This window comes from Bubalus bubalis, chromosome 13, assembly GCF_019923935.1.
Source record: "Bubalus bubalis isolate 160015118507 breed Murrah chromosome 13, NDDB_SH_1, whole genome shotgun sequence".
NCBI lineage: Eukaryota > Metazoa > Chordata > Mammalia > Artiodactyla > Bovidae > Bubalus > Bubalus bubalis.
This window is the reverse complement of record NC_059169.1, coordinates 86,082,644-86,096,622: the sequence shown is the minus strand read 5'-3', so window position 1 is coordinate 86,096,622 and position 13,979 is coordinate 86,082,644.

Genomic DNA, 13,979 nt, shown 5'->3' with positions numbered 1-13,979 from the left:
GAAGATATCCTAGAGAAGGGCAAGGCTGTCCACTCCAGTATTCTGGACTGGAGAATTCCATGGACTGTATAGTCCATGGGGTCGCAAAGAGTCGGACATGACTGAGCGACTTTCACTTCACTTCAAAATTACTATATTAATATTTATCTGAAGATATATTTATCTGTCAAAGATATGCATGTATATGTGTGTATGAAGGCAATGGCAACCCACTCCAGTACGGTTGCCTGGAAAATCCCATGGATGGAGGAGCCTGGTGGGCTGCAGTCCATGGGGTCGCTAAGAGTTGGACACGACTGAGCGACTTCCCTTTCACTTTTCACTTTCATGCATTCGAGAAGGAAATGGCAACCCACTCCAGTGTTCTTGCCTGGAGAATCCCAGGGACGGTGGAGCCTGGTGGGCTGCCATCTATGGGGTCGCACAGAGTTGGACACGACTGAAGTGACTTAGCAACACATATTATATGTAATATAATTTTACCATTATTAGGAAATATTAAGAAGTATTGGGGCATATGCCATTATCAGGGCTTCCCTGGCAGCTCAGAGGTAAAGAATCTGCCTGCCATAGGGTATTTGGGTAATCTGAGATTTGGGAAGATTCCCTGGAGAGTGCATGGAAACCCATGTATTCTTGCCTGGAGAATCCCATGGACAGAGGACTCTGGTGGGTTACTCTGGTGGGTTATAGTCCATGGAGTCCCACAGAGTCAGGGCACAGCTGAAGTGATCTCACATGAATACAAGCAAAGCACATTTTAAAACTGATAATGGTATGCATGAATGCTTAATTCTGTGTGAGTGAATGCTGTAGACAGACAAGTCTATTTGCTGAACTGGAGGGCCTGTGTGTTAAGGGGAGGTGGGGGTTGGGGACAGTAAGATTTTGGCAGGAAAGGCGCTCCAGAGGCCACTTTGCCCCTTAAATCTTTGCTCTCCAATGAATTGAAGACTCCTTAGAATGGAAGTTCTTCCTTGGGGAAGAGTTACACACCTTAACACTTACTGCAATGCTTATGTCCATACCTAGAGGAGGTCTATTAGGAAGCAGACGGAGAGAGAAGGAGGTAGGGAGACAGAAGGGTGGAGGTGTGCGCAGAAGGCCCAAGCTTTTAGTCTGTCTGCCTTCAGCTACCCCAGTGCTGTATCCGGCTTTCAAGGATTCCCATTTGAGGCGACCACCCCAGAAAAACCTAGAATGAATTACCTCTATTATCACTCTCTCCTAACATTAGATATAAATTGCCACAGATAAAAATTACTTTACAGCGAAATTACTCTTAAGGAAGAAATTCATTGTCTAACAAAAATAAACAATTTCATCTGAATCTGAATAAAAGCAGTAATCTTCAACAAAAAGCTTCTTTCAACACTAAACTCATTTCACTCATTTTAAAGTATCTAACCTCAGCAATATGTCTTTTGTGCTCATTAAAAGAAAAGCTTTGATGTGCTTTTGTTTCCAGATATGTTACATCTTAGTTTTGCTAATTTTGGTTTAAAAAAGAAAAAAAAATACCTATCTCTCACAAATTGTCTTTTTTTTTTTTTTTTCCTTCAGATTCTAACAGATAATTTGTTTTGTTTTGTATTTTTGTTAATGCTTCTGGATATTCTGATAAGTCTCAATGCATCAGCTGTAATGGTAAATTTTGACTTAGGTATTCACTTCTCATTATTTCCCCTACTGATCATTCCACCACTTAGAAGAGCATAACAATCGCACGTATTAAGAAGAAAACAGAATACACCAGAATATTTCTCTTTATGAAATATCCAATTGTTATAATAAGACTAGCTTATGTTGATATAATGTTTGTAGTAAACAATTTACTCTTAATGATAACACACTGTTGAAGAAGGAAAAGAGCTATTATTTATTATTCCAATTTCAGATAAAGGAATAGCAGCTCAGGGAGGACACTGACCAAGGCATAAAAATGTTAAAATAGGGGTTCCAAAAGATATCCAAGTTTCAATTTCTGGTTATCTTTCCTTTTTATTGTATTATTTATATATTTATTTTTTAATCACCTAAATAAACTGAAGTGACATTTAAGACCTATCAAGCTTCTCTGTGCTTTTTATACTTGAGACAGCTTGTTAAAATTGTTAATTAAAGGGGCTTCCCTGGTGGCTCAGTCGGTAAAGACTCCACCTGCGATGCTGGAGACCAGGGTTTGATCCCTGGGTCGGGCAGATCCCCTGGAGGAGGGCATGGCAACCCACTCCAGTGTTCTTGCCTGGTGTACCACCAAAAGTAAGCTGTGGGCTCTGGGTGATGATGGCTTGTCAATGTAAGACCATCAGTTGTAACAAATGCACCATCTGGTGAGGGATGCTGACCTAGGGGAAGTTATGCAAATGTGGGATCAGGGAGTAAGTGGGAAATCTCTGTGTCTTCCGCTCAGTTGTGTTATGTTTCTAAAACTTCTCTAAGAAATCAAATCTATTAAAAAGAAATTCTGCCTAAAAGGACCACTTCAGAGGGTGAGGAGAAGCCAATAGCCAAGGAGTCTCATTCTAGGGTTCCAATCTAGGGAGGGGGAGAAGGAAACAGAGATGAGAAGCCCTTCCTCCCCAGGCCTCAAGTTCCAGCCCCACCTGGGGTGGGAGTAAGGGGTGTCTTATTTTTGAATGAGGAATGGGGTGTAATCAGTTCACTGTAACTGAATAGTTTTAATTATTGAGAAGTGATTGTAAATTTTTAACTCAAAGGAATTGGACTTCATTTTCAGATCAGATCAGTCGCTCAGTCATGTCGACTCTTTGCGACTCCATGAATCGCAGCGAGCCAGGCCTCCCTGTCCATCACCAACACCCGGAGTTCACTCAGACTCACGTCCATTGAGTCAGTGATGCCATACAGCCATCTCATCCTCTGTCATCCCCTTCTCCTCCTGCCCCCAATCCCTCCCAGCATCAGAGTCTTTTCCAATGAGTCAACTCTTCCCATGAGGGGGCCAAAGTACTGGACTTTCAGCTTTAGCATCATTCCTTCCAAAGAAATCCCAGGGCTGATCTCCTTCAGAATGGACTGGTTGGATCTCCTTGCAGTCTAAGGGACTCTCAAGAGTCTTCTCCAACACCACAGTTCAAAAGCATCAGTTCTTCGGCGCTCAGCCTTCTTCACAGTCCAACTCTCACATCCATACATGACCACAGGAAATACCATAGCCTTGACTAGACGAACCTTTGTTGGCAAAGTAATGTCTCTGCTTTTGAATATGCTATCTAGGTTGGTCATAACTTTCCTTCCAAGGAGTAAGCATCTTTTAATTTCATGGCTGCAGTCACCACCTGTAGTGATTTTGGGGCCCAGTAAAATAAAGTCTGACACTGTTTCCACTGTTTCCCCATCTATTTCCCATGAAGTGGTAGGACCGGATGCCATGATCTTCGTTTTCTGAATGTTGAGCTTTAAGCCAACTTTTTCACTCTCCTCTTTCACTTTCATCAAGAGGCTTTTGAGTTCCTCTTCACTTTCTGCCATAAGGGTGGTGTCATCTGCATATCTGAGGTTATTGATATTTCTCCCAGCAATCTTGATTCCAGCTTGTGCCTCTTCCAGTCCAGCGTTTCTCATGATGTACTCTGCATATAAGTTAAATAAGCAGGGTGACAATATACAGCCTTGACGAACTCCTTTTCCTATTTGGAACCAGTCTGTTGTTCCATGTCCAGTTCTAACTGTTGCTTCCTGACCTGCATACAAGTTTCTCAAGGGGCAGATCAGGTGGTCTGGTATTCCCATCTCTTTCAGAATTTTCCACAGTTGATTGTGATCCACACAGTCAAAGGCTTTGGCATAGTCAATAAAGCAGAAATAGATGTTTTTCTGGAACTCTCTTGCTTTTTCTATGATCCAGCAGATGTTGGCAATTTGATCTCTGGTTCCTCTGCCTTTTCTAAAACCAGCTTGAACATCAGGAAGTTCACGGTTCACATATTGCTGAAGCCTGGCTTGGAAAATTTTGAGCATTACTTTCCTAGCGTGTGAGATGAGTACAATTGTGCAGTAGTTTGAGCATTCTTTGGCATTGCCTTTCTTTGGGATTGGAGTAAAAACTGACCTTTTCCAGTCCTGTGGCCACTGCTGAGTTTTCCAAATTTGCTGGCATATTGAGTGCAGCACTTTCACAGCATCATCTTTCAGGATTTGGAATGGCTCAACTGGTATTCCATCACCTCCACTAGCTTTGTTCATAGTGATGCTTTCTAAGGCCCACTTGACTTCACATTCCAGGATGTCTGGCTCTAGGTCAGTGATCACACCATCGTGATTATCTGGGTCATGAAGGTCTTTTTTGTAAAGTTCTTCTGTGTATTCTTGCCATCTCTTCTTCTTCTGTTAGGTCCATACCATTTCTGTCCTTTATCGAGCTCATCTTTGCATGAAATGTTCCTTTGGTATCTCTGATTTTCTTGAAGAGATCCCTAGTCTTTCCCATTCTGTTGTTTTCCTCTATTTCTTTGCATTGATCACTGAAGAAGGCTTTCTTATCTCTTGCTATTCTTTGGAACTCTGCATTCAGATGTTTATATCTTTCCTTTTCTCCTTTGCTTTTTGCTTCTCTTCTTTTCACAGCTATTTGTAAGGCCTCCTTAGACAGCCATTTTGCTTTTTTGCATTTCTTTTCTATGGGAATGGTCTTGATCACTGTCTCCTGTACAATGTCATGAACCTCATTCTATAGTTCACTAGGCACTCTATCTATAAGATCTAGGGCCTTAAATCTATTTCTCACTTCCACTGTTTAAGGGATTTGATTTAGATCATACCTGAATGGTCTAGTGGTTTTCCCTACTTTCTTCAATTTAAGTCTGAATTTGGCAATAAGGAGTTCATGGTCTGAGCCACAGTCAGCTCCTGGTCTTGTTTGTGCTGACTCTATAGAGCTTCTCCATCTTTGGCTGCAAAGAATATAATCAATATCATTTCGGTGTTGACCATCTGGTGATGTCCATGTATAGAGTCTTCTTTTGTGTTGTTGGAAGAGGGTGTTTGTTATGACCAGTGCATTTTCTTGGCAAAACTCTATTAATCTTTGCTCTGCTTCATTCCGTATTCCAAGGCCAAATTTGCCTGTTACTCCAGGTGTTTCTTGACTTCCTACTTTTGCGTTCCAATCCCCTATAATGAAAAGGACATCTTTTTTGGGTGTTAGTTCTAAAAGGTCTTGTAGGTCTTCATAGAACCATTCAACTTCAGCTTCTTTAGCGTTACTGGTTGGGGCATAGACTTGGATTACTGTGATATTGAATGGTTTGCCTTGGAAACGAACAGAGATCATTTAAAAAAAAATGACTAAGTTTTTGATTTAGTGCATTTCTTTCCTTTCCCCCCTCTTTTGCTACTTTTCTCATAATTTTGTATTTTGCTTTTATGTTTTCCTATGATAAAATCATCATAAGTATTTCCATGCTGTTATGCAATCTTCATAATCATCATTTTAATGATAATACTGAGTTCCCTGTATGAGTGCTGCAATTTGCTTTCTCATTCCTGGGCTGCTGGATCTACATGCTATTTAGAAAAATTTTAAATAGCTTTCCCCATATTTTAGAATTGTTTGTTTACTTGTTTTAGGACATAAGCTTACTATCATTAACATTTTTTATAATAATTTAGAAATAATGCCTATAATTATAAGTTGCTCTCCAAATCATAATTTCAAACTTCCACTGTTACCAAATTCAAATAAGAAAAAATTCCAGTTTATCTAAGCCAGTTTTGGGGTCATCTTTTCAAAAAGTTTGCTAATTTAGCAAGTAAACATATTTCACTATAGCTTTGGCTTACATTTCTTTGATAACTAGGGGGCTTGGTGTTTGTCTGATTCAGTGTGCTAAAAGCATTAGCTGTTTTGCTTTATTTATTAAAAATCTTTTTCCCAAATGTGAAATGATGAGAAAAATATTAAGACTCTCTAACAGACACATGATAAAGTGATACAAACAGGTGAGACAGAGGGTAGAATTACAGCTATTAAGTAAACATGTAAGAAAGTGCTGATCTCAGTAGTTATTAAATAAAAGGAAATTAAAACAGTAGTGAGGTTTATAAAGATATCGCCTCTCTGTTTATTACCTCTTTGTAAATTTGAGCCCAATCTTTTATTTACCTTCTAGATCTTATTAACTTTTTCACATGAAAGAGTTTTTATTTTATTGAGTTAAATATAGGATTATTTCCTCTTTTTATGTTTGTTTAACTAGAAAATCAGTCTCGCTTCAAAAATGGATAAGTATTCATATCAGTTTTCTCTGATCTTCTTTACTAAGTCAATTTTTTGATTCATCAGAAGTGAATTATGTTGCATGGTAAAAACTGAAGAAATGCATGAATCCCACTCCCCCAAGGCCCAGTTATTGAATGATCCTCTCATTATTCCTTGGCTTGTGATGCTTCTTTTATCATACATGCAAATTTAATTTCTTTTCAGTCACCTTATCTGTTGCAAAATCTGTATGCTTATCAATATATTAAAGTAAGCCAATGTTTTAATTACCATAATTGTACAATTTGTTTTAAATATATGGTTTACTATTTTTTTTTTTTTGAAAGATTTCAAAGATGTTACCAGATATTCTAACAGATGGGGTTTAAATTATTTCCTCAGTATTGAAAATGGATCCTGTTATAATTTTACTCTAGTCACATTAAACCTATAGATTAATTTTGGAATATTTAAAATCTTGACACTATTGAGTGGTATAAAAAATTGATATAGTTTTTTGTCTTAAATATAAATATATATTTTTTAAGTTTTATCTCTAGACCACTCATTTTTCTCATTTGGATAATTCTTACTTAATTTTTGCTATCTCTGATGGGAATTCTTGAATTTGGTATATAGAATTGGAATTGATGTTTTTCATATCTAATTCTTACTCTTCCACTTTGCTGAATTGATCTATGAATTCTGTTTTTCAATTAGTTAGTTTTCTAGAGCTTCTGCATGTTAATTTCTACAAATCATCATAAATTTTTTTCTGCCTTTTTATTATGATTTTGGGTTTTTTTTTGGTTTATAAATTGTGAAATTGATAAGAATTTCTGAATTATCACTATTTTTGAATTAATAGAAATCTTTCCTTTGCTAGTGATTTGAAAGGAAAAGACGTTAGTTCTTTCCTCATTGAGCATGATGCTGTGTTGTTTTGAAATAAACTCTCTAAATCCAATCTTTTTGTCTTTTTTAAAGGGTTATAATTAGAAATGGGCATATTTTACCATTTGCTTTGTTGCCATCCCATTAAGGAGGTAATACAAGTTTTTGTTATTTATCTTTTTTATGTTATATAGGATGGTTCAGATGGTAAAGAATCCGCCTGCAATGTAGGAGACCTGGGTTTGATCCCTGGGTTGGGAAGATCCCCTGGAGGAGGGCATGGCAACCCACTCCAGTATTCTTGCCTGGAGAATCCCAATGGAGAGAGGAGCCTGGTGGGCTACAGTCCACGGGATAGCAAAGAGTAAGACACGACTGAGCAACTAAGCACAGCACAGGATGTTAATAAATTTTATAAACAATCTGCTTTTCATTAGTTGAGTGAATGTCCTTTGGCATGATAAATTGTTGACTTCTATTCCTGTTGTACAAAAACACCTGGACAACATCATTAACAATGTAGAGTAGATTTAATATGGAGGAAATTGCCTAGCAGAGAACAGTGTCACACAGACAGATAACCCAGAATCTCACTGTCCCACAGTTTAGGGAAGGGAGGTAGTGAAGGACAGGGAGGCCTGGTGTGCTGCAGTTCATGGGGTAGCAGAGTCAGACACGACTGAGCAATTGAACATAAATGTGCTTCCCAGGTGGCACAGTAGTAAAGAGTCTACCTGCCAATGCAGGAGATGCAAGCGATGTGGGTTTGATCGCTGAGCTGGGAAGATCCCCTGCACAAGGAAAAGGCCACTCGCTCCAGTTTTCTTGCTTGGAAAATTCCCTGGACAGAGAGAGGAACCTGGTGGACTAGTCCATGGGGTCACAAAGAGTTGAACATGACTGAGCACACACACACACACACACACACAGCAGGCTCTTGGTATATGGAGGCTCCTCTGTCTGTAGAGGGAGCCTTAGTCTTGCCCTATATATTCATGAAGACGGCCAGGGATCATCTATGTGAGTATGCAAGAATGGATGCTCCCAGGCCTAGAAGGGGTCTTTCTAGAAAAGAGGACCCCTAGAAAGTTGAGGCTGCCTTTCCTTTCTTTGAGGGGATTCAGGTCTCCTGTGCCAGCTCTCCACTGAACTATCAAAATGGAGAGGAAACAAGCTAGGACCATGGAGTGTTTCCTGTTCCCTGCTACTTCATTTACAATTTTAGAATCTGTGTTCATCAAGAAGACTGGGCTGTAGTATTATTCTTTTGATTTTTAAATTTTTTGTAGATAGCAATGTATTTTATACTGTGTTTCCTGTGAAGTAATAGCCACTTAGAGCTATTCCAAGACCAGGGGGATAATCTTGTTTGAACCACATGATTCATCTGAATTTACCTTTATTGTAATTGATTCTAATTGTTTTCATGGTTTTGACTTTTGTTAATTTTATGCCTCTTTTAGCCAAGTTGTTTGTTTCTTCCTTTGTGTGTGTTCTATTGGATAGGGCTTCCCTGGTGGAATAGAAGATATTCTGTATGCTCTTATGTTTTATAATAATTTGGAAAATGGAGAACTTGATTTTAATTTTATTAGTGGTAAGGTTAGCAATTTTTATAGATTTATTGAAGTTGTGTTTGTGATATTATAAAAACTAAATATTACAATTAACTCCATTTTATGGAAAAGTAAGAAGAATATATGCTCTTTTGCTCTTTTCCCTCTTTATATACTTTTTGTTAGTTTAATCTGGGGTTGTAGGCCTGTTGTTTAAGGTAAATAAATGCTTTTATTAAAGTATATTTTGTCATTTGTGTCCTATGTTAGTTACCATAGTTATGCAAATTATTTTAGGCATCAATCTTTCTCCTTTACTGTTTAGTGATTTCTGAAGTTTTTTTCTCTGGCAATTTTCAGGGCTTATTGCTAGTTCTTTACCATTCCACTATGACTTCCCAATGATAGAGTTTTAAATTTGATTCATTTTCATTTTCCAGTGGACGAATTAACATCTTAAGCAATCTTTTTCATAGACATATCTGAGTTTGTCATTTTGCTCTCAACCATGACTAGCAAATTGACTGGTTACCATATTTTTTGTGCCATCACCTCTCTATAACTTTACTACTAAAACCCAAAGGCATTTCTCTACTGTTTTCTGCAGAGAAACAAAAATAGAAACTTTACTGATTATACATTAATTCTTGGAAAATTAACTTTTTTAAGTTTAGAAGATTTCAAGATGACTTTTATTTTCTTGGAATTCAAAGAATAAAGTTAACAGGAAACACATTGCCTATTAAATCTGCCATGAACACAGTGACACTTCTTTATTTCTATTGGTGTCAGGTCCTTTTATAATATGGAGAGATTATTTTTTTTATTACAGTTGATTTTGATCCACTTTTTTCCTTTAAAGATGATCATAGTTTGTAATTTGAGTCTCTGTCATCTTACTTCCATTTCTGTTGTCTTCTTTTACTTTCCTAGGTCTTTATTCTGAATTTTATGATTCTATCTCAAGCTTATCTCGTCTTCTTCAAATTTATTTTTCTATTAAGTCAAATCTGCTATTTAGTACTTCCAGTAGAGATTTTATTTCTGTTCTTAAATTTAGATTAACTTTCTTATTTTTGTCTATTTGATAGAAAAAAGTGAAAGTGAATTCAGTCAGTCATGTCCCACTGTTTGTGACCCCGTGTACTGTAGCCTACCAGGCTCCTCCGCCCATGAGATTTTCCAGGCAAGAATACTGGAGTGGGTTGCCATTTCCTTCTTCAGTGGATCTTCCCAACACAGGAACTGAATCCAGGTCTCCCACATTGTAGGCAGACGCTTTACTGTCTGAGCCACCAGGGAAGTCCATTTGATAGAATCATGCCTTTACATTTCATTGAGAACATAAGCCAGAAGTTAATTTTTTTTTTTTTATTTCCTGGAGTAAATCTATTCCTGGGGAAGGATTTATTTTTAAAATTTTATTTTAATATAAAACAGACAGAGAAAATTGCATAAATATGCACAGCATAAAAAGTTGTAATCTAGGTCAAAAAATTCAGTATGGTCAGATTCCCAAAAGCTCTTCGCAGAACAAACTACATAATTTGTAGGGTTCAGTAAAAAGTCAAAATGTGGTGCTCCTTGTTTCAAAATTAGTAAAAATTTCAAGACAACAACAACCGCGCATTAAACCAAGCTCAGAGCCCTTCTGAGCATGCAGCCCTGCCCAGCTGTACAAGTTCACATGCTTAACTTTTGAAGAGGCTGTGAGGAGTAAATGAAATCATGTTTGTGTGGCCACTGTATTGAACTGCATTAAGATGCAATTTTATTTTCCTGTCTTGCCCATTCAGCCACAGTTATCTTTTCCTTCCCTGGAAGAAGACTCCTGCAGACCATGATAATAGTCAGAGTCTTGGATAATGCACAACAGCAGAGATTTTAAGTTACAAATATTGTCTCATTTAAGTAATTGAAATGGGTAGTCCTGTACAATAATCGGAATTCCTCACTTTTGTAGCTTGGTTTTCCCCTGGCTTAGGCCTGCTTAGGGCTAGAGGCCTGTAACAGGAAGGTGATCCTCCATCTGAGCCCACTTGCTGCGATTTCAGTGTCTTCAGTTAAGTGGGGAAGAGATTCAGAGGATAGGACAGCCTTGCTTTGTTTAGTGACTTAGGTCGTTGGCCATGGCAGGTTGTCCATGTCGTCTTTCTTTTCCTGTGGTGTGTTTCATGGGTACTCAGCTAAGAAGCTGACTGCTGTGCCCTCTCCTGCAGTCATCTGGAGGGTGCATCTCACTCCTGTGGTGCCTAATGATTCAGTTTTAGCTCACCTGATCTCTGACTTTTGCTCTTGCTGTACCTTTCAGCTGTAGTCTCCATGGATCCTCAGGGAGCACTATTCAAGTGGGAGGGGACATGGGTAAACCGATGGCTGATTCATGCTGATGTTTGGTGAAAACCAACGCAATACCTTAAGGCAATTATCCTTCAATTGAAAATAAATAAATTAAAAAAAAATAAAGACCAAAGGTAATTGAACATATGCCAGACTTTTCTCCCACATGGCCCACATCTGATTCTGAGACAAAGCTCATTTCTCCTGTTCTGAAGAACTCAGGGAGATAGTCCACTTCCAGCACTCTGCCACCCAGTGAGTTAAGCGGGCCCTTCTCCAACCCTCTACGTTGCCTAGGTGAGAGTCGGTCACCAGTTCACAGTGTGCATGAGTCAGGTCCTGGACCTCAAAGACTCTCACCTGTTGGAATACACTCCCCAGCACCTTGACTAGTCCTGTTGAGGACCATCATCTCTTACTACTAGACATGGAGGAGAGTTGCCTCCATGCATAATAAAATTCACATGGTATTACAAAAGTTTGCTTCCAGAATGCAAATCTGTAAACTGTAAAATTGTGCTGTTACATCTAATAAAATCTATGCTTTTTGGTCAGGATAAAGATAGTGAAACTTACCTTATAAAACTGACCCTACATTTTCACAATGGATCAAGAGTCATTCATGTACTACTCACCTTCACATCACCTTCTAGGCATTTTGAGAATGTAGAGTGAGGTTGAGGGTGGAGCCTCCGAGTAGTAGCATCAGTTCAGTTCAGTTGAGTTGCTCAGTTGTGTCCGACTCTTTGCGACCCCACGAATCGCAGCACACCAGGCCTCCCTGTCCATCACCAACTCCCAGAATTTACCAAAACTCATGTCCATTGAGTTGGTGATGCCATCCAGTTGTCTCATCCTCTGTTGTCCCCTTCTCCTCCTGCTCCCAATCCCTCCCAGCATCAGAGTCTTTTCCAATGAGTCAACTCTTCGAATGAGGTGCCCAAAGTACTGGAGTTTCAGCTTCAGCATCAGTCCTTCCAATAAACACCCAGGCCTGATCTCCTTCAGAATGGACTTGTTGGATCTCCTTGCAGTCCAAGGGACACTCAAGAGTCTTCTCCAACATGACAGTTCAAAAGCATCAATTCTTCGGCGCTCAGCTTTCTTCACAGTCCAACTCTCACATCTATACATGACCACTGGAAAAACAATAGCCTTGACTAGACGGACCTTTGTTGGCAAAGTAATGTCTCTGCTTTTGAATATGCTATCTAGGTTGGTCATAACTTTCCTTCCAAGGAGTAAGTGTCTTTTAATTTCATGGCTGCAATCACCATCTGCAGTGATTTTGGAGCCCCCCCAAATAAAGTCTGACACTGTTTCCACTGTTTCCCCATCTATTTCCCATGAAGTGGTGGGAGCAGATGCCATGATCTTCGTTTTCTGAATGTTGAGCTTTAAGCCAACTTTTTCACTCTCCTTTTTCACTTTCCTCAAGAGGCTTTTTAGTTCCTCTTTACTTTCCGCCATAAGGGTGCATATCTGCATATCTGAGGTTATTGATATTTCTCCTGGCAATATTGTTTCCAGCTTGTGCTTCTTCCAGCCCAGCGTTTCTCATGATGTACTTTGCATATAAGTTAAATAAGCAGGGTGACAATATACAGCCTTGATGTGTATTGTATATCCTATATGTATATCCTTTTCCTATTTGGAACCAGTCTGTTGTACCATGTCCAGTTCTAACTGTTGCTTCCTGACCTGCATACAGGTTTCTCAAGAGGCAGGTCAGGTGGTCTGATATTCCCATCTCTTTCAGAATTTTCCACAGTTGATTGTGATCTACACAATCAAAGGATTTGGCATAGTCAATAAAGCAGAAATAGATGTTTTTCTGGAACTCTCTTGCTTTTTCGATGATCCATCAGATATTGGCAATTTGATTTCTGGTTCCTCTACCCTTTATAAAACCCGCTTGAACATCTACAAGTTCATGGTTCACGTATTGCTGAAGCCTGGCTTGGAGAATTTTGAGCATTACTTTACTAGTGTGTGAGATGAGTGCAATTGTGTGGTAGTTTGAGCATTCTTTGGCATTGCCTTTCTTTGGGACTGGAATGAAAACTGACCTTTTCCAGTCCTGTGGCCACTGCTGAGTTTTCCAAATTTGCTGGCATATTGAGTGCAGCACTTTCACAGCATCATCTTTCAGGATTTGAAATAGCTCAACTGGTATTCCATCACCTCCACTAGCTTTGTTCATAATGATGCTTCCTAAGACCCACTTGACTTCATATTCCAGAATGTCTGGCTCTAGGTCAGTGATCACAACATCTAGATTATCTTGGTCATGATGATCTCTTTTTTATAGTTCTTCTGTGTATTCTTGCCACCTCTTCTTAATATCTTCTGCTTCTAATAGGTCCATTCCATTTCTGTCCTTTATCGAGCCCATCTTTGCATGAAATGTTCCCTTGGTATCTCTAATTTTCTTGAAGAGATCTCTAGTATTTTCCTTTCAGTTGTTTACCTCTATTTCTTTGCATTGATTGCTGAGGAAGGCTTTCTTATCTCTCCTTGCTATTCTTGGAACTCTGCATTCAGATGCTTATATCTTTCCTTTTCTCCTTTGCTTTTTGCTTCCTTTCTTTTCGCAGCTATTTGTAAGGCCTCCTTAGACAGCCATTTTGCTTTTTTGCATTTCTTTTCCCTGGGGATGGTTTTGATCCCTGTCTCCTGTGCAATGTCACGAACCTCCATACATAGTTCATCAGGCACTCTATCTATCAGATCTAGTCCCTTAAATCTATTTCCCACTTCCACTGTACAATCGTAAGGGATTTGATTTAGGTCATACCTGAATGGTCTAGTGGTTTTCCCTACTTTCTTCAATTTAAGTCTGAATTTGGCAATAAGGAGTTCATGATCTGAGCCACAGTCAGCTCCCGGTCTTATTTTTGCTGACTGTATAGAGCTTCTCCATCTTTGGCTACAAAGAATTAATCAGTCTGATTTCGGTGTTGACC